This window comes from Hibiscus syriacus, unplaced genomic scaffold (assembly GCF_006381635.1).
Source record: "Hibiscus syriacus cultivar Baekdansim isolate YM2019G1 unplaced genomic scaffold, ASM638163v2 tig00111502_pilon, whole genome shotgun sequence".
Lineage (NCBI taxonomy): Eukaryota > Viridiplantae > Streptophyta > Magnoliopsida > Malvales > Malvaceae > Hibiscus > Hibiscus syriacus.
This window is the reverse complement of record NW_024063105.1, coordinates 163,631-174,559: the sequence shown is the minus strand read 5'-3', so window position 1 is coordinate 174,559 and position 10,929 is coordinate 163,631. Positions and strand designations below refer to the sequence as shown.

Genomic DNA, 10,929 nt, shown 5'->3' with positions numbered 1-10,929 from the left:
TGGGACACAGTCCTAAAGGAAATATATATGTGGGAACCACTTAATAGAATCCTATGGCATTGGATTCCATTTTGGTCAAATTTCTTGAACAAAACATCACAGCAAACTGTTTTGACTTGAGGGAATTAAGATGACATTCATAACGGTAACAATAATGCACGTCACTATTTGTATTTAGTTCTTAAAGTTTCATCTTTATATTAATCTTATATCGAAAAGAAGGGGGAAAAAAAGACAAGAAATGCTGAATTTAAAGGGTAAACTACGTTGGTGGTTCTTTATGTTTTCACTCCGTTTGATTTTCGTCACTGATTCAAAAAAGTTGGTTTTAGTCCCTTACGTTATTAGTCCATTCGATTTTGATCCCTCGGATTTGAATCAGTTTAGGAGGATGAGAAAGAAGGGGTGTAGTCCTAATGTTTGAGATCTTTGAGATTTATTACAAAAGGTCTTGTTTTGAATTGGAGTGTTGATGTGCAGTGCTCATTTTGCATGAAATGTTCAAGCTCCGGTATCAGTCAGATTTAAGTTTCTATACCTTCATTATCCCTTTGTTTTGTCAAGAGAACAGCCTAGAAGAAGAAATAATTATCACATGTCTAGAAGTGGAAGCCCCTCAAAGTCACCACATTCAATCTGTTGATCAAGGCTGGATGTGATACTAAGTGTGTGTGCACTGAACATATTCTAAAACTCATATATTGTTCATTGGATCCAATGTCAAAGGGGTAACAAGTTGGGGAACGCCAACATATGGAAATTCAATGGATGAAGAGATGCCAGCAGCATTCTTGCCGAGTCATCGGGGAAATGATAAAAAGCTCGATACTCGGCGTGGTTTTTTTATTTGACCATGTATCCACCCCAATGGTGGTACATACCGTACTCCAAACTGTAAAACTGCAGGTCATGCATTCGTCTCTCGCCCGCTGGAGTATAAAACTAACGACATGGATCTTTCTTCAATGGCATTTGTCCAATCTTGAATGCTGAACCGATAGCAGCTTCTGAAATCTTGTTTCATCTCTGGTGAATTATATGCTACTGTGGTTACAGATCACATTGATTGGCTCCATTCCCACCGGAGTTGGATGGAAGTTCTTTTGAGCTCCTCTTCTTTCTCAAAATTGTGGATATGATTTGCAGCGGTAAAAGACTGCGAAACGGAGCTGACTGCAGGACCTGGACTGCTCTATGTATGTTCACAATAGACCCAGAAAGCATTTAAAACAACCAGCATCGCAATGTATAGTTGCAACTTCATAAATGGAATGAATCGAGTAACAATCTGCTGTAGAGCATACTCCTTTTATATATGAAACTACCAATATCCAAACCTAAATTGCTCTCTACATATAACAACTATGAAACAATCTTCCAACAAGATTTGGCTAATTGGAAAAGCGACACGTTCACAACTTACCATGTTAAAATGGGGCAGAAAACCTAATCAATCTCCCTATGATTATACAGCAACAAAATTTGATTCAAATCGATGGAAATCTAAAATTTCCATCGACAAGGATACAAATAGCTTAAGTCTAAATAATCATTGTTTTCCTACTAGTCATTGACATGTTCATTTATCATAACCTTTAACTAGAGACCGAGTGGAGCTAGAAATAGAATTGCACCTAATAGAAGTATTTGACATTGAAGAACTTCCATAAGATTCATCGGGCAACCAGTATCATCCTTATGTGATCCCTATCAAACACAAAAGTAAGAGGACTAGTTAGTCCAAAGGCAACAGCAACAGAAATTGACAAAAGGGCTAACGCTAAACTTTCAGTAACATAAGCTAACAGCATCCGCAGAATTAGGTGATCTCATCAAAGATAACCATATCAGATGATAGACAGCAGTTTGATATAACGAATATGCTTTCTGCATGGAACATGCAGTGGAATAATGTCATGCCACTATATTTTGATGTGTTCCAAGGGATAAGTGATGCTATATTTAAGTGACAAGAGGCTGCTATATACCGTGTTCAACATTCTACAAGAGCTCTTTGCAAGTGGACTTGTGTCCTAGGCCCTTGCATCTACTGCACTGGAGTTGTCGCTTTATTACCTCTTGTATCCAAGTTTCTTTGTGGTAGGTCGACCTGGTGGCCGGCGTGTTGGAGGAGGAGTTACAGTCACTAGATCTAATGAAGAATCCTTCTGCAGCGGCCTCTCTACATCAGGAATAGGTTGTATAGACTCTGCATAGGTTAACCCGTAGCTCTTGGTTGTAAAGTATCTGGAGCAATGGTCATATGGGCTTCGTCCAATACCAACTGCAATAGCATGGCAGCACGGTAAAGCAGAAAGTTGCCAACCTTTACAACTGCAATCCCAATGATCCATGTCAACGATTTCAGTGGACTCGCCACGAACCTCAAATATGCTTTCAGTAGTCAGCAGCACTTGAAGTGTACGAACTTTCATGCCCTCTTTTTCCAATCTGTCCTCCATGCATGGAGTCAGCCTTGTTAACAACTGGTCAGAAGTGGCCCTGCGGGTATAAATTAACTCCATAATCTTTTGCCGTATGACGTCAACCGTGTGAGTGATGGGTAATTCGTGTGCATCTGATACCCAACTATAAAAATGTTCTCCAAAGTTTGATGTCATATGGTTATATCTAGCACCTTGGAAATATGCATTTGCCCAGTTTTGGGGCTCACTTTGTATGACCCAATTGTAAGCTTCCAGTGAAATTTTTTTGATGCTTTCGAGGTAACTCTGGAAGAGTTCAGGTCTAGGCGCCAAAGCAGCATTATGAAGGTCATCAATCATGAGCCGTTTCATCTCATGGGAAAACTGCCCTTTCAAGTCTCTAACGAGTTGCTGTGTTAAGTAGCGGAGACAATAACCATGATATGAACCCTTGAAAATTTCAGAGATCGACTCCCGTAAACCCTTCTGTATATCTGCGAAAAATGTTCTAGGGCAAGATGTTGACAAGGCAGATTTCAGTTGTAGCAAAAACCAGTACCAGTTTTCATCGGTTTCAGCATCTACGACAGAGAAGGCAACAGGAAATACATCATCATCCCCATCAGCAGCAGTTGCAGCCAACAAGGTACCTGGATATTTGGAATTCAAGGGTATTGCTACCAGGAAAAAGGAGAGGTCTGCAACCTTGTAGAAAGCCGCACAAAGAAGCATGGAATGTGATAAAGAGGCGATGAAAACTAGAGTCTTCCTTAGTGGAGTATGTAGCAAGACTGCCCGGATTGGTCTCCATTATCCTTTCGCAGAAAAGTTGTAACTGACTGTATGCATTCTTATATGAACCCTGAAGCTGCTCTCTGGCGATTTCTTTTCCACGCCAAGCCTGATAGTAGTTCAGTTGTATCCCAAATTCCTGTTTTATGTCGATTAAAATATCCTTGGGTTTGTAATGCGGAAAAGCTTTCAACCTCTCCTTGATTATACTAGCTACACAACTCCTAGTTGCTTGCTGCCCAGTGGTCAAAGCAGACCCTTCACAAGTATGCGTCAGATTCATCTTCTTGATACATATCAGCTGAGTGGTTGACAACCTTGATGCATGAATCCTCCAAGGTCAGCGGGCAGCCCTCTGCTTTGCACTTAACAGTCAAGCGATGGCTATCGTTCTTTTTATACCTAAATGCAAATTGATGGGCAATGACATATTTTCATAACGTCTCACGAAATTCCTGAACACTGGTGAATCTTTGCCCTACCCTGTAATCGTATTCTGCCACTGTTGAGTGCTTTTAGAAAGAGGAAGAATAGATGAAATCTCAGTTGGCATATCAATGGGTACATCGATATCGTGGTTGTTGGCATCAACGATATCAAAAGAGGCCGCAAGGGGCGGATCAAGCGGATCCACTGCTTCAGACAAAGTTGTCCTACTTGACATGTAAAAAAAAAAAATCAGCATTGAGTTAATAAATCAAGAAATTACAATTTACAACTAAGCCTTTAGCTTACAGGTAAAGAAAACTACCTACTGGCTTGCATGTTAGAAGCATCATGAGCATCATTTTCCTCCTCCATTATGATAAACATATCAACAGAAGCAGAATTCCCATGAAACTTCGCCATCCGCTTTAACTCCTTCTCGTTCGAGACAGTGATGAGAGTCTTTTTATTACCGTGGAGGAAGTACTTTATAGACGTAGTATTATTCATCATGACCATCTACTACTGTTGACGGTGACCGATAGTGGTATCCGATCACTTTCTATTTTAATTTTATATTAAATAATAATAATAAAATGTCATGTCGTACAAAATAATAATAAAATAATTCAAAATGATCAAAATAGGTATAATTCAAAAATTTAATAAGTAAATTAAAAAAAATAAAAAATACAATGAGTAAAATAATACACTGAATACAATTCAACGATTATTTGTTTAAAGCAATACTTTATACACAAAGATTGAGGAAACCTACGTAGCTCGATTAAGTTTATCCTCTCTCTTCTCTTAAAAGCTTTAAACTTTTATATATTTTAAATACTTTTATATTTTTATTAAATATTTAATTTTATACTAAAATTTTATAATTTTATAATTTAATATCTTTAATATCTTATAGTTTTATGTTTCTAAATTTCTAATGTAACATTTTAAAAATTTATAACCTTGATTTTAAAATTTTACCTTCATCTATATTTATGTGTTATTAAAGAGTTATTAGAGTACATATCAAACTATTTTAGTGGTTAAAAGAATGATTATTATTTTTAGAGATCTCATGTTTAAGCACCAAAGATTACATGATATTTATTCTTAGTTGAAGAGTTTGACTCGAACTTAAAAATTAATTTATTAATTATTAAAAAAATAAAGTTATTCGAGTTTAATTTATAACTTGACTATAATTTGGGGAAGTCTCACGTGCGACAGCCTAATATACGACTAAGGAAATGCGCTACCGAAAATGTTAAAAATTACCTAAAACATTATTATTTCTACCGGAAACATTATTATTGGGCGCTTTACTAAGTTTGTTAACATTTCCGATAAAATTACTTAAAACATTATTTTTTTTACTGAAAATGTTAATATTAGATATTTTACCAAAAATATTAAAAAAATAGTAATATTTTAAGTAAAAAAATAATATTTTAAATAACTTTTTACCAAAAAATATTAAAAAATAATAATATTTTCAATAACACCACTCCTTAACTTATATTAAGATTGCGATACGGTAGAACTCCCGCTCGAATTTAAAATGAAGTTATTCGACAATTTTATCCGGTCCAGCACGTTTGGTATTTATTCATCAAGTGGGCCCCACAGTCATCCCGGCCTGCAGCACTAGCACACTGCCCATCATTTGGCTCCACACCTCGCCATTTGCCTCTCTGTCCATGTGACCTGCAGGGCAAGAAGCCGCCTTTTTAATTAGATATAAAAGAAAGAGAAAATCGCCTCAGTGACCAAAAAAAAGTTATAATATACGATTTTAATCAACTTTTTTTGGATTTGCCAAAATGACCAACAAAATCGCAACGCGAAATAAAAATCGCAACGCGATCCCCAGAATCGCAAATCAGTTTCCAGAATCGCAACGCGATTCTTGAAAATCGCGATGCGATAGTACAAATTCGCATTGCGATTTTCCATAATCGCAACGCGAATATGAAAATCGCAACGCGAACACATAAATCGCAACGCGTATCCGTAAATCGCAACGTGTATCCGTAAATCGCAACGCGTATGGGTAAATCGCAATGCGTATCCGTATATCGCAACGCGTATCCGTAAATCGCAACGCGTATCCGTAAACCGCAACGTGTATCCGTAAATCGCAACGCGTATCCGTAAATCGCAATGTGTATCCGTAAATCGCAACGCGTATCCGTAAATCGCAACGATAATCCGTAAATCGCAACGCGTATCCGTAAATCGCAACGATAATCCGTAAATCGCAACGAGAATCTGTAAATCGCAACGATAATCCGTAAATCGCAACGAGAATCTGTAAATCACAACACTGAAATTTGGGTATATAACACTGAAATCATAAACTAAATCCCTAAATCGCAACTCATTCCATCTCCATCTATCACTCTCTCCGGCGACATCCGTTCCTATATCCAACGACATCCTTCCCCATCCGGCAACAGGTCTTAGTTTCGCATCTCGTTTGTTTAGTTACAACCATGAAATCATCTAATGTTGATCATGTTTGGATAGATTTGTGTTTTGGAGGGTCATGGGATAATGTTAATGGTGTTTTACAATATATGCCTTTACCCATAAATCTTCAACTAAAATTGTCTTTACAAAAGTTAACTTATGAAACTCTAATGCTACGTGTTTCAAATAAATTGAATTTAGAGCCCCTAAGTGGATTTAGGCTATCTTATCAGAGAAATGGTAAAGTTTATTTGTTAACCGACAATGAAGATGTTGAACGATTCATTGCTTACATTAGTGTTTCACAAGATGATGTTACATTGTATGTTGTTGAACCTAGAAGTAGTATGTTGGGTCAGTAGCGGGTAGTAATCAACTAAGTTTTTCTCAAAACCCACAACCTTTCTCTAATCCAAATCCCAATCAACTTTCAGCACCAAATTCCGGTTTTCGTATTGACCAGTTAGACGATGATGAGCCAACAGAAAAAATTGTGAGTACTAGTCAGTATTCGAAATTTGGTCTTGGTCAATATCCGGACTTTGATATTGGTCAATACACGGATTTTGATGATGTTTCAGAAGAAGAAACAGACCATGCGTGTAATGATATTGATATTGGTCAATACCCGAATTTGATGATGAAACAGCCGTTGCCGAAGAATGTAATGTTGATGATAATGAGGAGGAAGTTACGACTGTGAATGAACATGTTGAACATCCATTCTGTAATTCATATAATCCTGAAGAAGAAAAAGAAGAAGAAAAAGTCCCCGAAGAAAAGAAAATGCCACGGGCGTATAACTGGAATATGCCAGAATTACTTCAGATACTGGAAGAAGAGTTGATAAAGAAAGCAGTTGATTGTTACACAAAAGTTATTCGTATCAAGAAAGATGATTGTTTTGATACAAAGGAAGACTTGAAGATAGCTTTATATACGAAATGTGTGGAAGATGGCTATCAACTAAAAGTTAACAAATCAAGCAAAGATCGTTTCGAAACAAGGTGTATGATTGACAAAAACTGTACGTGGCGTATGATTGCAAAGAGAATAAAAGATTGCAAAATGTTTCAAGTTAGGACTTTTATTGATAAACATACATGTTCAAGAACCCAAGTTTTTCCTCACCATAGACAGGCAAACAAAAAGGTGTTGGGTGATTTTCTGGCTGAGTTAATGTTTTTGAATGGCAGGGTATATAGGGGACATGAAATTATGACTGACATGAATGCTCGGTTCAAGATTAGTATATCATATTCTCAAGCTTGGAGAGCCAAATGTTATGCCTTGGAATTGTTGAGGGGGTCGCCAGAAGCATCGTTTGCCCAACTGCCGGCTTATTGTCACAATTTAAAGCTGAAAAATCCTGGGTCGGTAACTCATATCAAAACAGATAGAGATGGACGCTTTGAGTTGCTGTTTATCGCCATTGGTGCTACGGTTAGTAAATCAATATAATTTTGTTGACTCATTTTTGTTAGTTACATGCATTTCACATTTAAATGATTATATTTCTTGTGTATATTATTTTGTAGATTCGTTCGTTTATTACTTGCATGCGCCCAGTTATTATAGTTGACGGAGCACATTTGAAAGGTCGATACCTTGGAGTAAACTTATTAGCAGTAGCCATGGATGCTAACAATGGGATATTGCCAATAGCTTACGGGGTTGGCAAATCTGAAACCTCTGATTCATGGACATGGTTTATGGGGCATCTTAGGGATTGCATAGGTCCTATTAGCAATCTGACAATCATATCCGATAGGGCAAACTCAATTGACAACGCTGTTAGAAGGTGTTTCCCAGATGCTTTTCATGGACTTTGTGGTGTTCATTTGTATAGAAATCTAAAATCAAGGTCTGCTGGTATAAAAAAGCACAAATGGACATACTGGAAGGCTGTAAAAGCTTATCGGGAAGTGGATTTCAATAAGCATATAATTGTTTAAGACGTGTTTTGCCTCAGTGTGCTCAAACACTAGAAGATGTCGGGTTTGAAAGATGGTCAAGAGTACATCAACTTGGAGCAAGATATGGTTTCATGACGTCTAATAGTGCAGAATCAATCAACGCTCTAAGTCGTCATTCCCGGAAATTACCCATTACTATGTTAATGGAGTTTTTTCGAGCCTCTATTCAACAGTGGTACTACAAGAAAAGAAACCATGCAGGTATTATTTCTTTGAATTCGTAACTTATCATATTTATATATTTTACTAAGTATTGTTTATTTAAATTTACAGGAACATTGGAACATCGTGTTACACCATGGACTGAAAAAAAGATAACGAAACGTGTTGTGAAGTCAACGTCATGGAGAGTTGAACCATGTTCAAACACTTTGTTTCAAGTACTGGATAATAACTTAAATGGGCTAGTCGATCTAAATGCAAAGACGTGTAGTTGTATGAAATGGCAAACATCTGGTTATCCGTGTGGCCATGTTATAAAAGTTGCTCTTCATTTAAACCAAGATGATTCAAGCGCATACGCTATGGATTGCTACACTACAGAAGTTTATCGACAGACTTATGCCGAGATTGTCTACCCTATTCCACATCCTTCTGAGTGGGACATACCAGATGACTTACAAACAGTTTTTCCACCAGCCATGGACAGAAGGCTACTGGCCGACCAAAAAGTCACGATCGTATACCGTCTAAGGGTGAAGAGAAGAAGAGATCGACATGTAGTCGGTGCAAGGAAAGTGGTCATACAAGGTTGACATGTGGATCACCAGTGCCATCAAAATCATCTTTTCCTCTACCAAAATATGGATCCTCATCAAAATCCAAAGCTCATATGGTGTGAACTTTGTATTATGTAAACGTTGTTATTCAGTTGTATTATGTAAACGTTTTAACATTTAACATTTATGTGTATTATGTAAACGTTGCCATCAAAAGCTCATATGCAAACGTTGTATTATGTGGATTTTATGTGTGAACTTTTAACATTTTCAGTTGAATTAATGACTCAGGCCAACCATTTGACTTAACCAACTCTTGTTATTCAGTTGTTATCACTATTAGGCATGCATTTGACTATCGCAACACGGAAAATACAATCGCAACGCGAAATGAAAATCCCAACATGAAAATCGCAATGCGGAAATGAAAATCGCAACGAGAGAATCGCAATGCGAAATGAAAATCGCAATGCGAAATGAAAATCGCAACGAGAGAATCGCAATGCGAAATGAAAATCGCAATGCGAAATGAAAATCGCAACGAGAGAATCGCAATGCGAAATGAAAATCGCAATGCGAAATTAAAATCGCAATACGAAATGAAAATCGCAATGCGAAATGAAAATCGCAACGAAAGAATCGCAATGCGAAATGAAAATCGCAATGCGAAATGAAAATCGCAACGAGATAATCGCAATGCGAAATTATAAACGCATTGCGATTTTCATTTCCGCATTGCGATTTTCATTTCGCATTGCGATTCTCTCGTTGCGATTTTCATTTCGCATTGCGATTTTCATTTCGCATTGCGATAGTCATTTTTGCCTTCAACATAATGCAGATTGAAATCAACAAAATCAACCATTACATTTCAATCAATTAAACAAGCACAAATAAGAATTATGTTCGCATCAATTACACAAATCAACTTTTACAAATCATCTTTTACAAATCAATTAAACAATCAAAAATTGAATCAACTTTTACAAATCAATTAAACAATCAAAAAACAATCAATTAAACTATTGAATCAACTTTTGCAGCTCGACATCATTTTCACGCAGTTCACTTCTGAGATTAACCTGCAGAAACCAAACATTTGTTCAAACAACACTTTCTACGCAAATTATTGAATTCTAATTACTTAACCAAACATTTTCATTTATAAGTATATAAACTTACCAATTGTTTATGGACATTTTTATAACGCGGATGCAGGTAGGCAGCGTCTCGTATATATCGATTTAGCCATATAATGCCGAATCCACAAGCCTACTGCAGCTTTATCTCTATCGGTGGGAGGTAGATACTTGATGCTTCCCGTCGTCAAACGCTCCAACGCCAAGCATACGAGAGGACCACAATCTCCTCTGGCTCCGCTCGTTTGTTGTGGCGCGGTCTCGTCTCTAATAACTGTAATATTGAGCTTCTTTGGCTTCTTGTTTCCAGAACGAGTCCAATAATTGATCGCATCCAAGAATTTAGCCAAATGAGAGCTCCATCCCTTAATAACATCTCTTAAATCAGCCAATGATATGTAATTTATCATGCTGTCATACACTATTGTCTTAAGGGATGGGAGCTGAAGCTCGACGAGAATCCAATGTTTACGTTCCAAAACAGGGATAAACACCTGCAATCATAAGTAATAATTCATTCATTTGCGCACTTATTTCATAAAACCTTTAAACTCAATCTAAAATAAATACTAACCTTATCGACCTCCCACCATGCAGGATAAAGTTTAGCTTGTCCATTGCCCAAATCAAATGATTCATCTCGTGCATTCTTCAAGTGAACGGCGTGAAAAGACGTCGGCATTATTGTATATCGTATATTTTTATTTTTCTTAAGTTTCTTATTATTAGAAGACGTGTCACCCACGCATCGATATGCTGTTTTACAAAAAAAGACATATATTAGTGACTTACATAAATTTAAAAAAAAAATTAATCAAATTGAAATATAAGAAAAATATAAGACTTACCCCCCATCGAAATAGCCATTGTCTTCGACCCTAATAATACGCCCCACCAAGGCCGTTCAAGCAACAAAAAGATATCATCGGTGAGCTTGCATATGTCAGTGAAACACCCCTTGCTCCGCTCATGTAGA

General features: G+C 37.0%; 1 pseudogene; it reads right to left on the bottom strand.

Moving 5' to 3' along the window:
- Positions 1 to 1,398: 1,398 nt before the first annotated feature.
- LOC120163865 lies at positions 1,399 to 3,889 on the bottom strand (annotated as a pseudogene).
- Between the last annotated feature and the right edge of the window lie 7,040 nt (positions 3,890 to 10,929).